Source organism: Leuresthes tenuis, unplaced genomic scaffold, assembly GCF_036924035.1.
Source record: "Leuresthes tenuis unplaced genomic scaffold, fLeuTen1.0.hap1 SCAF_165, whole genome shotgun sequence".
Classification (NCBI taxonomy): Eukaryota; Metazoa; Chordata; class Actinopteri; order Atheriniformes; family Atherinopsidae; genus Leuresthes; species Leuresthes tenuis.
This window is the reverse complement of record NW_027325519.1, coordinates 1-15,900: the sequence shown is the minus strand read 5'-3', so window position 1 is coordinate 15,900 and position 15,900 is coordinate 1. Positions and strand designations below refer to the sequence as shown.

Sequence of the window (15,900 nt, the reverse complement as noted above, 5' to 3'; positions counted from 1 at the left end):
AGCAGCTGCTGAAGATGACCAACTTCCTCATGTGTCACAGGATGATCAGACGTTGCAACAAAAGACATGCAGGTGGTAGAGAGAAGAGAAGAAGCTTACAGCACCTGGTATTCCCAAGAGGTCTCCCATCGAAGTACTAACCAGGCCCAAACCTGCTCTGCTTCCGAGATCAGACGAGGTCGGGCTTATTCAGGGTGGTGTGGCCGTAAGCAACAATATCTCTGACAAATGTCCATTATATAGGTACTGGAATCATACGGTTCCTCTATGCAACCAGTTAATTGCAGAGAAAGGCTGATGTGTAGCGGGCACATCTTCTTCCCCCATGTGATTATTTTCTGCAGCTGAAACTGAGACTCTCAGATCACTTCGTGTCTGCCAACAAAGAAGCAGCAGCTGCTGAAGATGACCAACTTCCTCATGTGTCACAGGATGATCAGACGTTGCAACAAAAGACATGCAGGTGGTAGAGAGGAGAGAAGAAGCGTACAGCACCTGGTATTCCCAAGCAGTCTCCCATCCAAGTACTAAGCAGGCTCAACCCTGTTTGGCTTCCGAGATCAGACGAGGTCGGTCATGTTCAGGGTGGTGTGGCCGCAAGCGACAATGTCTCTGACAAATGTGCATTATATAGGTACTGGAATCATACGGTTCCTCTATGTAACCAGATAATTGCTGAGAAAGGCTGATCTGTAGTGGGCACATCTTCTTCCCTGAAGTGATTATTCTCTTTAGCTGAAACTGAGACTCTCAGATCACTTCGTGTCTTCCAACAAAGCAGCAGCAGCTGAAGATGGCCAACTTCCTCATGTGTCACAGGGTGATCAGACGTTGCAACAAAAGACATGCAGGTTGTAGAGAGAAGAGAAAAAGCTTACAGCACCTGGTATTCCCAAGCAGTCTCCCATTAAAGTACTAACCAGGCCCAACCCTCCTTGGCTTCCGAGATCAGACGAGGTCGGGCTTATTCAGGGTGGTGTGGCCATAAGGAACAATTTCTGTGACAAATGTGCATTATATAGGTACTGGAATCATACACTTCCTCTATGTAACCAGATAATTGCAGAGAAAGGCTGACGTGTTATGGGCACATCTTCTTCCCTGATGTGATTATTCTCTGCAGCTGAAACTGAGACTCTCAGATCACTTCGTGTCTGCCAACAAAGCAGCAGCAGCTGAAGATGGCCAACTTCCTCATGTGTCACAGGGTGATCAGACGTTGCAACAAAAGACATGCAGGTTGTAGAGAGAAGAGAAAACGCTTACAGAACCTGGTATTCCCAAGCAGTCTCCCATTAAAGTACTAACCAGGCCCAACCCTCCTTGGCTTCCGAGATCAGACGAGGTCGGGCTTATTCAGGGTGGTGTGGCCGTAAGGAACAATTTCTGTGACAAATGTGCATTATATAGGTACTGGAATCATACGGTTCCTCTATGTAACCAGATAATTGCCGAGAAAGGCTGACTTGTGGTGGGCACATCTTCTTCCCTGACGTGATAATTCTCTCCAGCTGAAAATGAGACTCTCAGATCACTTCGTGTCTGCCAACAAAGCAGCAGCAGCTGAAGATGACCAACTTCCTCATGTGTCACAAGGTGATCAGACGTTGCAACAAAAGACATGCAGGTGGTAGAGAGAAGAGAAAAAGCTTAAAGCACCTGGTATTCCCAAGCAGTCTCCCATCCAAGTACTAACCAGGCCCAAACCTGCTTGGCTTCCAAGATCAGACGAGGTCGGGCTTATTCAGGGTGGTGTGGCCGTAAGCAACAATATCTGTGACAAATGTGCATTATATAAGTACTGGAATCATACACTTCCTCTATGTAACCAGATAATTGCCGAGAAAGGCTGACTTGTAGTGGGCACATCTTCTTCCCCGATGTGATTATTTTCTGCAGCTGAAACTGAGACTCTCAGATCACTTCGTGTCTGCCAACAAAGAAGCAGCAGCTGCTGAAGATGACCAACTTCCTCATGTGTCACAGGATGATCAGACGTTGCAACAAAAGACATGCAGGTGGTAGAGAGAAGAGAAGAAGCTTACAGCACCTGGTATTCCCAAGAGGTCTCCCATCGAAGTACTAACCAGGCCCAAACCTGCTCTGCTTCCGAGATCAGACGAGGTCGGGCTTATTCAGGGTGGTGTGGCCGTAAGCAACAATATCTCTGACAAATGTCCATTATATAGGTACTGGAATCATACGGTTCCTCTATGCAACCAGTTAATTGCAGAGAAAGGCTGATGTGTAGCGGGCACATCTTCTTCCCCCATGTGATTATTTTCTGCAGCTGAAACTGAGACTCTCAGATCACTTCGTGTCTGCCAACAAAGAAGCAGCAGCTGCTGAAGATGACCAACTTCCTCATGTGTCACAGGATGATCAGACGTTGCAACAAAAGACATGCAGGTGGTAGAGAGGAGAGAAGAAGCGTACAGCACCTGGTATTCCCAAGCAGTCTCCCATCCAAGTACTAAGCAGGCTCAACCCTGTTTGGCTTCCGAGATCAGACGAGGTCGGGCATGTTCAGGGTGGTGTGGCCGCAAGCGACAATGTCTCTGACAAATGTGCATTATATAGGTACTGGAATCATACGGTTCCTCTATGTAACCAGATAATTGCTGAGAAAGGCTGATCTGTAGTGGGCACATCTTCTTCCCTGAAGTGATTATTCTCTTTAGCTGAAACTGAGACTCTCAGATCACTTCGTGTCTTCCAACAAAGCAGCAGCAGCTGAAGATGGCCAACTTCCTCATGTGTCACAGGGTGATCAGACGTTGCAACAAAAGACATGCAGGTTGTAGAGAGAAGAGAAAACGCTTACAGCACCTGGTATTCCCAAGCAGTCTCCCATTAAAGTACTAACCAGGCCCAACCCTCCTTGGCTTCCGAGATCAGACGAGGTCGGGCTTATTCAGGGTGGTGTGGCCATAAGGAACAATTTCTGTGACAAATGTGCATTATATAGGTACTGGAATCATACACTTCCTCTATGTAACCAGATAATTGCAGAGAAAGGCTGACGTGTTATGGGCACATCTTCTTCCCTGATGTGATTATTCTCTGCAGCTGAAACTGAGACTCTCAGATCACTTCGTGTCTGCCAACAAAGCAGCAGCAGCTGAAGATGACCAACTTCCTCATGTGTCACAGGGTGATCAGACGTTGCAACAAAAGACATGCAGGTTGTAGAGAGAAGAGAAAACGCTTACAGAACCTGGTATTCCCAAGCAGTCTCCCATTAAAGTACTAACCAGGCCCAACCCTCCTTGGCTTCCGAGATCAGACGAGGTTGGGCTTATTCAGGGTGGTGTGGCCGTAAGGAACAATTTCTGTGACAAATGTGCATTATATAGGTACTGGAATCATACGGTTCCTCTATGTAACCAGATAATTGCTGAGAAAGGCTGATCTGTAGTGGGCACATCTTCTTCCCTGACGTGATAATTTTCTCCAGCTGAACATGAGACTCTCAGATCACTTCGTGTCTGCCAACAAAGCAGCAGAAGCTGAAGATGACCATCTTCCTCATGTGTCACAGGGTGATCAGACGTTGCAACAAAAGACATGCAGGTGGTAGAGAGAAGAGAAAAAGCTTAAGGTACCTGGTATTCCCAAGCGGTCTCCCATTCAAGTACTAACCAGGCCCAACCGTGCTTGGCTTCCGAGATCAGACGAGGTCGGGCTTATTCAGGGTGGTGTGGCCGTAAGCAAAAATATCGGTGACAATTGTGCATTATATAGGTACTGGAATCATACACTTCCTCTGTGTAACCAGATAATTGCCGAAAAAGGCTGACTTGTAGTGGGTTCATCTTCCTCCTTGATGTGATTATTCTCTTCAGCTGAAACTGAGACTCTCAGATCACTTCGTGTCTGCCAACAAAGCAGCAGAAAATGAAGATGACCAACTTCCTCATGTGTCACAGGGTGATCAGACGTTGCAACAAAAGACATGCAGGTGGTAGAGAGAAGAGAAAAAGCTTAAGGCACCTGGTATTCCCAAGCAGTCTCCCATTCAAGTACTAACCAGGCCCAACCCTGCTTGGCTTCCGAGATCAGACGAGGTTGGGCTTATTCAGGGTGGTGTGGCCATAAGCAAAAATTTTGGTGACAAATGTGCATTATATAGGTACTGGAATCATACACTTCCTCTGTATAACCAGATAATTGCCGAAAAAGGCTGACTTGTAGTGGGTTCATCTTCCTCCTTGATGTGATTATTCTCTGCAGCTGAAACTGAGACTCTCAGATCACCTCGTGTCTATCAACAAAGCAGCAGCAGCTGAAGATGACTAACTTCTTCACGTGTCACAGGGTGATCAGACGTTGCAACAAAAGACATGCAGGTGGTAGAGAGAAGAGAAAAAGCTTACAGCACCTGGTATTCCCAAGCTGTCTCCCATCCAAGTACTAACCAGGTACAACCCTGCTTGGCGTCCGAGATCGGGCTTATTCAGGGTGGTGTGGCCGTAAGCAACAATGTCTCTGACAAATGTGCATTATATAGGTACTGGAATCATACGGTTCCTCTATGCAACCAGATAATTGCCGAGAAAGGCTGATGTGTAGCGGGCAAATCATCTTCTCTGATGTGATCATTCTCTGCAACTTAAACTGAGACTCTCAGATCACTTCGTGTCAGCCAACAAAGCAGCAGCAGCTGAAGATGACCAACTTCCTCATGTGTCACAGGGTGATCAGACGTTGCAACAAAAGACATGCAGGTGGTAGAGAGAAGAGAAAAAGCTTACAGCACCTGGTATTCCCAAGCAGTCTCCCATCCAAGTACTAAGGAGGCTCAACCCTGCTTGGCTTACGAGATCAGGCATGTTCAGGGTGGTGTGGCCGTAAGCAACAATGTGTCTGACAAATGTGCATTATATAAGTACAGGAATCATACGGTTCCTCTATGTAACCAGATAATTGCTGAGAAAGGCTGACTTGTAGTGGGCACATCTTCTTCCCTGACGTGATCATTTTCTCCAGCTGAACATGAGACTCTCAGATCACTTCGTGTCTGCCAACAAAGCAGCAGAAGCTGAAGATGACCAACTTCCTCATGTGTCACAGGGTGATCAGACGTTGCAACAAAAGACATGCAGGTGGTAGAGAGAAGAGAAAAAGCTTAAGGTACCTGGTATTCCCAAGCGGTCTCCCATTCAAGTACTAACCAGGCCCAACCGTGCTTGGCTTCCGAGATCAGACGAGGTCGGGCTTATTCAGGGTGGTGTGGCCGTAAGCAAAAATATCGGTGACAATTGTGCATTATATAGGTACTGGAATCATACACTTCCTCTGTGTAACCAGATAATTGCCGAAAAAGGCTGACTTGTAGTGGGTTCATCTTCCTCCTTGATGTGATTATTCTCTTCAGCTGAAACTGAGACTCTCAGATCACTTCGTGTCTGCCAACAAAGCAGCAGAAAATGAAGATGACCAACTTCCTCATGTGTCACAGGGTGCTCAGACGTTGCAACAAAAGACATGAAGGTGGTAGAGAGAAGAGAAAAAGCTTAAAGCACCTGGTATTCCCATGCAGTCTACCATCCAAGTACTAACCAGGCCCAAACCTGCTTGGCTTCCGAGATCAGACGAGGTCGGGTATATTCAGGGTGGTGTGGCCGTAAGCAACAATAACTGTGACAAATGTGCATTATATAGGTACTGGAATCATACAGTTCCTCTATGTAACCAGATTATTGCCGAGAAAAGCTGATAAGTAGTGGGCACATCTTCTTCCCTGACGTGATTATTCTCTCGAGCTGAAACTGAGACTCTCAGATCACTTCGTGTCTGCCAACAAAGCAGCAGCAGCTGAAGATGACCACCTTCCTCATGTGTCACAGGGTGATCAGACGTTGCAACAAAAGACATGCAGGTGGTAGAGAGAGGAGAAAAAGCTTACAGCACCTGGTATTCCCAAGAGGACTCCCATCCAAGTACTAACAAGGCCCAATCCTGCTTGGCTTCCAAGATCAGACGAGGTCGGGCTATTCAGGGTGGTGTGGCCGTAAGCGACATTAACTGTGACAAATGTGCATTATATAGGTAATGGAATCATACACTTCTTCTATGTAACCAGATAATTGCAGAGAAAGGCTGACTTGTAGTGGGCACATCTTCTTCCCTGATGTGATTATTCTCTGCAGCTGAAACTGAGACTCTCAGATCACTTTGTGTCTGCCAACAAAGAAGCAGCAGCTGCTGAAGATGACCAACTTCCTCATGTGTCACAGGATGATCAGACGTTGCAACAAAAGACATGCAGGTGGTAGAGAGGAGAGAAGAAGCGTACAGCACCTGGTATTCCCAAGCAGTCTCCCATCCAAGTACTAAGCAGGCTCAACCCTGTTTGGCTTCCGAGATCAGACGAGGTCGGGCATGTTCAGGGTGGTGTGGCCGCAAGCGACAATGTCTCTGACAAATGTGCATTATATAGGTACTGGAATCATACGGTTCCTCTATGCAACCAGATAATTGCCGAGAAAGGCTGATGTGTAGCGGGCATATCATCTTCTCTGATGTGATCATTCTCTTCAGCTGAAACTGAGACTCTCAGATCACTTCGTGTCTGCCAACAAAGAAGCAGCAGCTGCTGAAGATGACCAACTTCCTCATGTGTCACAGGATGATCAGACGTTGCAACAAAAGACATGGAGGTGGTAGACAGAAGAGAAGAAGCTTACAGCACCTGGTATTCCCAAGAGGTCTCCCATCGAAGTACTAACCAGGCCCAACCCTGCTTGGGTTCCGAGATCACACGAGGTTGGGCATATTCAGGGTGGTGTGGCCGTAAGTAACAATGTCTGTGACAAATGTGCATTATATAGGTACTGGAATCATACGGTTCCTCTATGCAACCAGATAATTGCCAAGAAAGGCTAACTTGTAGTGGGCACATCTTCTTCCCTGATGTGATTATTCTCTACAGCTGAAACTGAGACTCTCAGATCACTTCGTGTCTGCCAAAAAAGCAGCAGCAGCTGAAGATGACGAACTTCTTCACGTGTCACAGGGTGATCAGACGTTGCAACAAAAGACATGCAGGTGGTAGAGAGAAGAGAAAAAGCTTACATCACCTGGTATTCCCAAGCGGTCTCTCATCAAAGTACTAACCACGCCCAAACCTCCTTGGCTTCTGAGATCAGACGAGGTCAGACATATTCAGGGTGGTTTGGCCGTAAGCAACAATCTCTGTGACAAATGTGCATTATATAGGCAATGGAATCATATGGTTCCTCTATGTAACCAGATAATTGCCGAGAAAGGCTGATATGTAGTGGGCACATCTTGTTCCCTGACGTGATAATTTTCTCCAGCTGAAAATGAGACTCTCAGATCACTTCGTGTCTGCCAATAAAGCAGCAGCAGCTGAAGATGACCAACTTCCTCATGTGTCACAGGGTGATCAGACGTTGCAACAAAAGACATGCAGGTTGTAGAGAGAAAAGAAAAAACCTACAGCACCTGGTATTCCCAAGCAGTCTCCCATCCAAATACTAACAAGGCCCAACCCTGCTTGGCTTCCGAGATCAGACTTATTCAGGGTGGTGTGGCCGTAAGCAACAATAACTGTGACAAATGTGCATTATATAGGTACGATAGGTGCGACGTTTTAACTGCGGCGTTAAGTTTACGTTAAGTGTCTGTCTGTCTGTCTGTCTGTTCGCAGATGATTGCTCGTCTGTTACTGTGTGATTATTGTTACAATGTTAATAAAGTTTGATAATTTTACTTGAACCAAGAACAGCCTTCACATTTTTATTTAATTTCCCTTTGCAAAACAGGACGACAGTGAGTGTGAGTGACATCCATTTAATGCAATTGTCAAAAGTGAAGCCAGAATTACTTGGAGAATTATTTTACATTTATTAACAAAACCCAACACTCTTTGTCTCAACCAAAGATTTTTTAAAAATACTTTCTTTGCTCAATTTGGAATTTGTTTCATTCACTTGTGTTGCACAAATAGTGATACAGATAGATAGCTAGTCTCTCAAATAATTGAGTGTACCAAAAAAAGAGGGGAAAAATGATGGGAGACTTATTTACATTTACAGTTATACACATTTTGTGTGCTGCCCCCTACAGTAGGCTTTAGTAAAGTCCAAAGCACTGTGGTATGTTGGGGTGTTGCCACAATACAGGTTCGAATCCCACAAGAAACATGAAAATTAAACAGATGATAAACCTTGCAATAAGTGCAGAGGTGTGTGTAAACAATGTTGAGAAGATAAGAGAATAGAGAAAAGTGGATATAGTGTACGTTTTTTCTCCTTTTCTCCCCCCCCCCTTCCTCTTTTTTTCCTTTTCCCCCCTTTCGGGCAGTCCCTTTTGCCCCTTTTTTGGCCGAAAGGTCAGCACTCTGGACTTTGAATCCAGTGATCCGAGTTCAAATCTCGGTGGAACCTACAGGTGTGCTGTCATGTTTGTGTTCTGGAAAGAAAATGAGTGGATGAGGTTAGTCAGTTGTCAAGTCACACCAGAGTGTGTGATTGACCAATTCCAAAGAGAGGGCTTAAATTGTTTAATGTTGAAAAAGTGAAACATTCAGCTGAGAGGGTCTGTGCTATTTGCCTTCTCACCTCCGGGTGTCTCTAATTGAATCTATTTGATTTCTTCTTCCATATTAATTTGCAATGCATATATTTTTCCATGCTCTCCGTTTGGAATTTGGACACAGAAGCCAAAGGAGAAGGAAACAGGAAAAACAATCCCATGGTAACAATCAGCGACAAGGAGAACTACTCAAAAGCCTACATAATTAACCCGGTGCCCAACCATGGGCCAACCAATCATCCAATCAAGGAGCGGCAATTTCTGCCGGCCGGGATCTGAGCGCCAACTCCATGCGGTGCGCACAAGTTGGTACTGATTTAGGAAAAAGAGGATTGTACAATTTTACTCCTTGGTATGGATACTCTTTCAAAAAAGTCCAAAAAATAAAATATGTGGTTGACAAAACTGTGTGACTCAGTCCTTCAACACAAAAGGCAGGCAAAGGAAAATCAGCTGTCCTCTCTATCTAATCATAGGAGGATGGCCTGACTACGATCAGGGACCTGAGCAGCAAAGAATAGATAGACATGATAAATAGTTATATATATATATATATACATATATATATGTACATACTAGTCTCCAATACTACTATGATAAAAAGAGATCCAATGTACAGGTCTAAGTTGTACAGGAATGTGTTGTAGAAATTTGTTCTATATTTTTGTTGTAAATCCACAACAGGTTTCATCATCTGCTAATCCTGAAGGAGACACTAGTTGTAAAGGAATTTATTAATACATAAAAATGCTTATATTATAAGACTGAAACATTCTTGAACAGCAGATCACTGTAAAGACATACATATAATATTGTGATTATGTCAGTGGGTCAACAATTTTGTAAAGGCAACTTTACATAAAAAAATTTAAAATCTTGTAAAAATATAACAATGTAAACATAAAAACAGCAACCTCAAAACAAAACATAGCATGTTACCTGGATGGAAAACCATGCGTCTCTACAGCCTGAAGGAAGAAATCTTGGGCTGTTGATGCCTTGTTGTTATTGGTAGCATGTCGGTACATGATCTTTGTGAGCATTTGGAAAACATAAAAACCACAGAAACACATTAAACATTAACTACAATAATATAAGAATAATAAATGAATGAAATATTGTTCCATGTGTAATGTTAGACTTAAAGCTATACTTACCTTTCTGGCATGTAGCACGGCACTTATTAAAAATTTAAACTACTTGAACTGTCTCCTCATCTATGTGCTAACAACCAGAACCCACTGATGTGGACTCAGAAATAAAGTTTCCAATGTTTTCCAAACACAAATGAATACATTTCAGAAATGTACTGAGGCCAGATAGAAAAAGTGCACGTGCAGCCGCTTTAAACTGTCAAACAGGCAATGTAACGGCAGTTATATTTATGTTTCGCCACTAGATGCAGCTATGATTTTATGGCCATAGAGAATGTCCGTATAACACGTTTGTTTTAAGTGTTTTGATGTATATATTTAATATTTAGCAATGTTTAAAGGATATAGTTAATAACATTTGGTGTTAGGTAAAAGTTAAAAGTTAAAACTTGATAAGTTTAGTTTAAGGTGACGGTGATGTCACTTCCGGTTTAAAAAAGCGGTCCGGTAAACTGGTATCATTGATATGGATCCAATAAAGAAAGCAATCAACGAAGACCATAAGCGGTTTTAAGTTTACCGGTTTGTCCACTTGCAGGCCAAAGTGGTATGTAAGTTTGTGTTTGTAAATAATATATTTTCTTTTAGTTGAGGCATGTGTAATGTAATATTTGTACATCATTTGTGTTTTATCAGTTCTACGGTGTACTTGTGGTGAAAGCCGACGATGAAGACCACAGTAAAAATCAGTGAAAAGAACACAAGTCTCGTATCTGTGAACAAGCCAGCATATGTTTTTTTCCAAAGACCACGTCCAGCATTTGATTGAAATTGACCTCTCTGCCCCCTGTATTTCCACACTGCTGGTGTATCAGTGAGAACACTGAAACGCAGAATGCGACAGTGGGGCCTCTCAAAAAGGGAAGGCTACAGTAAAATGACAGATGATGAACTTGACAGCTTGGTCTCTGCCATCAAGCAAGACTCCCAGAATTTGGGTTGGTGCTTTTTACAGAAAGTTTTTATTTGAATTATATCATGCACTTGTCCATAGCATTATAAAAAGATTTGTGCCATAAAAGTAACATTTGAAATTGCCGGCCATATAGGCTCCACAACTAAGTCTAGCTGAGGGCCGGCTACTTTAATGACTGCTATTTTTATAGCCTAAAGGCTATCAATATTATTTTTTAAATTTTCTGTGCCTTAGTGGAGAGTCCTGGACATTATCATAGCAACGGTCATCATAGCATGTATACCTGAGAAAAAGTTAAATGCCTAAATTGTTTGTTTACATGATTATCAATCAATATATCTTAAATAAAAGTGGTTTTCACTTCTTTTCCTACAGGTCACAGAATGGTAAAAGGTCGTCTTAGGGCTTTAGGCCACAGAGTTCAGTGGACAGAGTGTGGGATTCGATGCACCGGGTTGATAGGGTAGGAATACTACAGAGAATGACAAGCCTCGGATGTGTTGTGAGAAGGACCTACAATGTCGCAGCTCCTCTGTCACTCGTACATATAGATACCAACCACAAGTTGATCAGGTAAGCTGACAGCAAAGGACATCACATGGACATTATATATTTATATATTGATTTAAAAAATGGTCTATGGCATACATTCTGCAGAGTTCTGGAATCTGGTGTAATGGACCACGATGTAGCTGCGTTAAACAATTGATACATTTTTATTGAACAGATATGGTGTGGTAATGTTTGGAATAGATGTCTCTTCAAGAAAGGTCAGTGTCCCCATGGAGATTATAGTGTGTGATATAATATTCAACTTAATTTATTTAAAGCTATACTTTTCTTTTGTAAGCTTAAAATGCTCCTAATAAGCTTATGGCGCACTAAAATGGAAAAGCAAGCCACCAGGTGTTGAAATTACACGCGAACTACAACGCAGGCCGTTGTAGATCACAAGTTGTTTATATTCGGACACGGCAAGCACAAGAATAGCCTTGATGGACGTGGTAACTGGACCGCTGATAACTTGACAACATTCTCCGCTCCGACATCCGGGGGAGATGGAACGCACCATCACTTTCTCACCTCACACGTCAGGGAGGAAGGGAGCGTCACAGGTCAGGCAGGGGGAAGAGGGTGAGACTTTGGAGGGAGGGGGAGTTTTTCATGTTTAAATTTTTAATAAGTGCCGTGCTACATGCCAGAAAGGTAAGTATAGCTTTAAGTCTAACATTACACATGGAACAATATTTCATTCATTTATTATTCTTATATTATTGTAGTTAATGTTTAATGTGTTTCTGTGGTTTTTATGTTTTCCAAATGCTCACAAAGATCATGTACCGACATGCTACCAATAACAACAAGTCATCAACAGCCCAAGATTTCTTCCTTCAGGCTGTAGAGACGCATGGTTTTCCATCCAGGTAACATGCTATGTTTTGTTTTGAGGTTGCTGTTTTTATGTTTACATTGTTATATTTTTACAAGATTTTAAATTTTTTTATGTAAAGTTGCCTTTACAAAATTGTTGACCCACTGACATAATCACAATATTATATGTATGTCTTTACAGTGATCTGCTGTTCAAGGATGTTTCAGTCTTATAATATAAGCATTTTTATGTATTAATAAATTCCTTTACAACTAGTGTCTCCTTCAGGATTAGCAGATGATGAAACCTGTTGTGGATTTACAACAAAAATATAGAACAAATTTCTACAACACATTCCTGTACAACTTAGACCTGTACATTGGATCTCTTTTTATCATAGTAGTATTGGAGACTAGTATGTACATATATATATGTATATATATATATAACTATTTATCATGTCTATCTATTCTTTGCTGCTCAGGTCCCTGATCGTAGTCAGGCCATCCTCCTATGATTAGATAGAGAGGACAGCTGATTTTCCTTTGCCTGCCTTTTGTGTTGAAGGACTGAGTCACACAGTTTTGTCAACCACATATTTTATTTTTTGGACTTTTTTGAAAGAGTATCCATACCAAGGAGTAAAATTGTACAATCCTCTTTTTCCTAAATCAGTACCAACTTGTGCGCACCGCATGGAGTTGGCGCTCAGATCCCGGCCGGCAGAAATTGCCGCTCCTTGATTGGATGATTGGTTGGCCCATGGTTGGGCACCGGGTTAATTATGTAGGCTTTTGAGTAGTTCTCCTTGTCGCTGATTGTTACCATGGGATTGTTTTTCCTGTTTCCTTCTCCTTTGGCTTCTGTGTCCAAATTCCAAACGGAGAGCATGGAAAAATATATGCATTGCAAATTAATATGGAAGAAGAAATCAAATAGATTCAATTAGTGACACCCGGAGGTGAGAAGGCAAATAGCACAGACCCTCTCAGCTGAATGTTTCACTTTTTCAACATTAAACAATTTAAGCCCTCTCTTTGGAATTGGTCAATCACACACTCTGGTGTGACTTGACAACTGACTAACCTCATCCACTCATTTTCTTTCCAGAACACAAACATGACAGCACACCTGTAGGTTCCACCGAGATTTGAACTCGGATCACTGGATTCAAAGTCCAGAGTGCTAACCTTTCGGCCAAAAAAGGGGCAAAAGGGACTGCCCGAAAGGGGGGAAAAGGAAAAAAAGAGGAAGGAGGGGGGGGGAGAGAGAAAAAGAAAAGGAGAAAAAACGTACACTTTATCCACTTTTCTCTATTCTCTTATCTTCTCAACATTGTTTACACACACCTCTGCACTTATTGCAAGGTTTATCATCTGTTTAATTTTCATGTTTCTTGTGGGATTCGAACCTGTATTGTGGCAACACCCCAACATACCACAGTGCTTTGGACTTTACTAAAGCCTACTGTAGGGGGGAGCACACAACATGTGTATAACTGTAAATGTAAATAAGCCTCCCATCATTTTTCCCCTCTTTTTTTGGTACACTCAATTATTTGAGAGACTAGCTATCTATCTGTATCACTATTTGTGCAACACAAGTGAATGAAACAAATTCCAAATTGAGCAAAGAAAGTATTTTTAAAAAATCTTTGGTTGAGACAAAGAGTGTTGGGTTTTGTTAATAAATGTAAAATAATTCTCCAAGTAATTCTGGCTTCACTTTTGACAATTGCATTAAATGGATGTCACTCACACTCACTGTCGTCCTGTTTTGCAAAGGGAAATTAAATAAAAATGTGAAGGCTGTTCTTGGTTCAAGTAAAATTATCAAACTTTATTAACATTGTAACAATAATCACACAGTAACAGACGAGCAATCATCTGCGAACAGACAGACAGACAGACAGACACTTAACGTAAACTTAACGCCGCAGTTAAAACGTCGCATGAAATGGAAGCTGTCCAAGCGCACTGCAGACCTCCATGGGTGGAAGAGTTTGACCACTGAAGACACACCTGTGAAAAACAAAGTCAGCCGCTGCCCAATTGCCAGTACCACTCCTCCCACAAGTGGAGTGGTAACAGTGTGTGTGTGTGTGGCACACAGTTTTTCAAACGTATATTTGATAAAGAATTTTATCATTTTTACCCACCTGACTGGCTGCAGCAGTCCCGGTCAACATAGATGACCTCAGGTTCAGCTTGGCCCGCATTCTTGTATCGAGTGACGATGCCATGGCACAACTCTTCCAACCCTGCACCTTCACCCGTTGTCAGAACAGAGTTCAGAACCTGGCCAAACTCGTTGCCGATGTTTATCATCCATGCAGCACTGTCCCCAATAGCGCCAGCCAGCTTCTTGGTGATCTGTAAAAGAAACACTACTTTCAAACTGTTTGTTGTAATTATACACGTGTGCATGTGTCAAACCGACATTCAAGCACTTGCACCTGTAATCATATTCCTGCACATTTTTCATTTTCCCTCTTTTTTCCCCTCCTCTTTTTTTTTGGGGGGGGGGGGGGCAATAAATATAGCTTTCCCAGTGATAACTACTAATACAACCGATTCTCCGCAACAACCAAAAGATTCATCGCACACAAGGCCTTGAAATTGATTTTGGTCAAGAAAGAGGTTTCAGAATATGAAGATCAAATTCAGAGTCTGACAGTGACTTTTAGAAGAGGATGACATTAATCATCAGCTATCTCCTAAACGGGAATGAACCAGAGCTAGACAGCAGCAGGCCCCAGGACCAAGTAGTCAGCAGCCGAGCTGAGATTGAGATCTTACTTATGTTTTGTAAATGTTCAAAGTTCTAAAAAAGTTCAAATGAATAATACATGATAGTTATACCAAAAAACCTTGCTTCATTTGCACTTTTCTTGAATGTTTTCCATCCTTTTTATTTTTACTACTACTAGTACTTGGATGGTAGACTGCCTGGGAATACCAGGTGCTTTAAGCTTTTTCTCTTCTCTCTACCACCTTTTGTTGCAACGTCTGATCACCCTGTGACACATGAGGAAGGTGGTCATCTTCAGCTGCTGCTTTGTTGGCAGACACGAAGTGATCTGAGAGTCTCAGTTTCAGCTGCAGAGAATGATCACATCAGAGAAGATGATATGCCCGTTACACATCAGCCTTTCTCTGCAATTATCTAGTTGCATAGAGGAACCGTATGATTCCAGTACCTATATGATGCACATTTGTCAGTGACATTGTTGCTTACGGCCACACCACGTTGAACATGCCCGACCTCGTCTGATCTCGGAAGCCAAGCACGGTTGGGCCTGGTTAGTACTTGGATGGAAGACCTCTTGGGAATACCAGGTGCTGTAAGCTTTTTCTCTTCTTTCGACCACCTGCATGTCTTTTGTTGCAACGTCTGATCACCCTGTGACACATGAGGAAGTTGGTCATCTTCAGCAGCTGCTGCTGCTTTGTTGGCAGACACGAAGTGATCTGAGAGTCTCAGTTTCAGCTGCAGAGAATGATCACATGAGGGAAGAAGATTTGCCCACTACAAGTCAGCCTTTCTCGGCAATTATCTGGTTACATAGAGGAACCGTATGATTCCATTACCTATATAATGCACATTTGTCAAAGACATTGTCGCTTACGGCCACACCACCCTGAATATGCCCGACCTCGTCTGATCTCGGAAGCCAAGCAGTGTTGGGCCTGGTTAGTACTTTGTTGGTATACAGCTTGGGAATACCAGGTGCTGTAAGCTTTTTCTCTCCTCTCAACCACCTGCATGTCTTTTGTTGCAACGTCTGATCACCCTGTGACACATGAGGAAGTTGGTCATCTTCAGCTGCTGCTGCTTTGTTGGCAGACACGAAGTGATCTGAGAGTCTCATTTTCAGCTAGAGAGAATTATCACGT

General features: G+C 42.8%; 20 pseudogenes; 2 read left to right on the top strand and 18 right to left on the bottom strand.

Moving 5' to 3' along the window:
• Positions 1 to 92: 92 nt before the first annotated feature.
• Positions 93 to 211, bottom strand: LOC140287797 (5S ribosomal RNA; annotated as a pseudogene).
• A 272-nt stretch (positions 212 to 483) lies between these two features.
• LOC140287794 (5S ribosomal RNA) lies at positions 484 to 602 on the bottom strand (annotated as a pseudogene).
• A 269-nt stretch (positions 603 to 871) lies between these two features.
• Positions 872 to 990, bottom strand: LOC140287728 (5S ribosomal RNA; annotated as a pseudogene).
• Positions 991 to 1,259: 269 nt separating this feature from the next.
• On the bottom strand, positions 1,260 to 1,378 carry LOC140287792 (5S ribosomal RNA; annotated as a pseudogene).
• A 269-nt stretch (positions 1,379 to 1,647) lies between these two features.
• LOC140287733 (5S ribosomal RNA) lies at positions 1,648 to 1,766 on the bottom strand (annotated as a pseudogene).
• Positions 1,767 to 2,038: 272 nt separating this feature from the next.
• On the bottom strand, positions 2,039 to 2,157 carry LOC140287785 (5S ribosomal RNA; annotated as a pseudogene).
• A 272-nt stretch (positions 2,158 to 2,429) lies between these two features.
• On the bottom strand, positions 2,430 to 2,548 carry LOC140287736 (5S ribosomal RNA; annotated as a pseudogene).
• Positions 2,549 to 2,817: 269 nt separating this feature from the next.
• LOC140287755 (5S ribosomal RNA) lies at positions 2,818 to 2,936 on the bottom strand (annotated as a pseudogene).
• A 269-nt stretch (positions 2,937 to 3,205) lies between these two features.
• Positions 3,206 to 3,324, bottom strand: LOC140287830 (5S ribosomal RNA; annotated as a pseudogene).
• Positions 3,325 to 3,593: 269 nt separating this feature from the next.
• Positions 3,594 to 3,712, bottom strand: LOC140287856 (5S ribosomal RNA; annotated as a pseudogene).
• Positions 3,713 to 3,981: 269 nt separating this feature from the next.
• On the bottom strand, positions 3,982 to 4,100 carry LOC140287865 (5S ribosomal RNA; annotated as a pseudogene).
• Positions 4,101 to 4,369: 269 nt separating this feature from the next.
• Positions 4,370 to 4,478, bottom strand: LOC140287839 (5S ribosomal RNA; annotated as a pseudogene).
• A 647-nt stretch (positions 4,479 to 5,125) lies between these two features.
• Positions 5,126 to 5,244, bottom strand: LOC140287855 (5S ribosomal RNA; annotated as a pseudogene).
• Positions 5,245 to 5,513: 269 nt separating this feature from the next.
• Positions 5,514 to 5,632, bottom strand: LOC140287843 (5S ribosomal RNA; annotated as a pseudogene).
• A 269-nt stretch (positions 5,633 to 5,901) lies between these two features.
• Positions 5,902 to 6,019, bottom strand: LOC140287786 (5S ribosomal RNA; annotated as a pseudogene).
• Positions 6,020 to 6,291: 272 nt separating this feature from the next.
• LOC140287735 (5S ribosomal RNA) lies at positions 6,292 to 6,410 on the bottom strand (annotated as a pseudogene).
• A 272-nt stretch (positions 6,411 to 6,682) lies between these two features.
• LOC140287847 (5S ribosomal RNA) lies at positions 6,683 to 6,801 on the bottom strand (annotated as a pseudogene).
• A 269-nt stretch (positions 6,802 to 7,070) lies between these two features.
• On the bottom strand, positions 7,071 to 7,189 carry LOC140287832 (5S ribosomal RNA; annotated as a pseudogene).
• Positions 7,190 to 15,235: 8,046 nt separating this feature from the next.
• Positions 15,236 to 15,354, top strand: LOC140287862 (5S ribosomal RNA; annotated as a pseudogene).
• Positions 15,355 to 15,626: 272 nt separating this feature from the next.
• On the top strand, positions 15,627 to 15,745 carry LOC140287729 (5S ribosomal RNA; annotated as a pseudogene).
• Positions 15,746 to 15,900: the final 155 nt, after the last annotated feature.